The sequence below is a fragment of the Neoarius graeffei genome, chromosome 15, assembly GCF_027579695.1.
Source record: "Neoarius graeffei isolate fNeoGra1 chromosome 15, fNeoGra1.pri, whole genome shotgun sequence".
Lineage (NCBI taxonomy): Eukaryota > Metazoa > Chordata > Actinopteri > Siluriformes > Ariidae > Neoarius > Neoarius graeffei.
In genome coordinates, this window is record NC_083583.1 from 59,123,440 (window position 1) to 59,124,819 (window position 1,380).

Consider the following 1,380-nt stretch of genomic DNA (forward strand, 5'->3'; position numbering starts at 1 on the left):
CTTCTCCTTTTTCGGAAAAAAGCCAACCCTCTCGCTCTGCCTCTTCTCCTTTTTCGGAAAAAAATAACCCTCTCGCTCCGCCTCTTCTGCTTTTTCAGAAAAAAGCCAACCCTCTTGCTCCGCCTCTTCTCCTTTTTCGGAAAAACCTAACCCTCTCGTTCCGCCTCTTCTCCTTTTTCAGAAAAACCCAACCCTCTCGCTCCGCTTCTTCTCCTTTTTCGGAAAAACCCAGCCCTCTCGCTCCGCCTCTTCTCCTTTTTCAGAAAAAAGCCAACCCTCTCGCTCCGCCTCTTCTCCTTTTTCGGAAAAAAGCCAACCCTCTCGCTCCGCCTCTTCTTCTTTTTCAGAAAAAGCCAACCCTCTCGCTCCGCCTCTTCTCCTTTTTTGGAAAAAAGCCAACTCTCTCGCTCCCCCTCTTCTCCTGTCTCGGAAAAAAGTAAAAACTTCTTCCTGAACCGGTCTCATTGTTACAGTTCACTGCACAACAATAAGGCATGGGGGTTTTTCTGTGGAAACTCCTGAACGCGCGTCTGCACTCAAGCTGAACGGCATTGTAAGTAACCGGAAGTGGACTCAACTCAAGCGGTTTGTTTGGCTTGAATGACGTCACGCGCCGAGTGGTCATGAAAATAGCTGAACAGAAATTCAAAAATTGCCTCTGACTTTAAGCGTTCTTTTTCGCCAAGCCATGTCTCCCTCCTGACTGCAAGTGGCCTAGTGGGTAGCGTGTCCGCCTCTCTATTAGGAGATCGTGAGTTGTGGTCGGGTCATACCAAAGACCATCATAAAAATGGTGTGTGCTGCACTACAGATGTGAGTGGGGAATCAACCCCCTCGCTGTAACCCATTTGGATTCCCTAAATGTCTTTTAAACTCAGTTCTCACACAAGAGTGCCATTGTTTTTCATCATTTTTAACCCTTTTATATCTTTAATTCATTTTTTATTTTTTCTTGTCCATAACATCTGGAATGTTGACATCTGGAATGTCTATGTGCTTAGTCTGTTTGTCTGTGTTTATTTTATTTTCATTTTTTGGAATGCTTGTGTGCTTATATGTGTTAATATTGCATGTTCTATGTGTATTTTGTCTATGTGGGTGAGGAAACTCTGAGGCATAGTATGGAGAGGAGATGAGGGGATCAGGACACTTTGTCCATTGACCATTTTGTCCAATAGCTAAAATATTCCGTCCAAAGCCTTTTTCATATGCACTATCAATTATTTTATATTTCAGGTATGGGGCGGCACGGTGGTGTAGTGGTTAGCGCTGTCGCCTCACAGCAAGAAGGTCTGGGATCGAGCCCCGTGGCCGGCGAGGGCCTTTCTGTGCGGAGTTTGCATGTTCTCCCCGTGTCCGCGTGGGTTTCCTCCGGGTGCT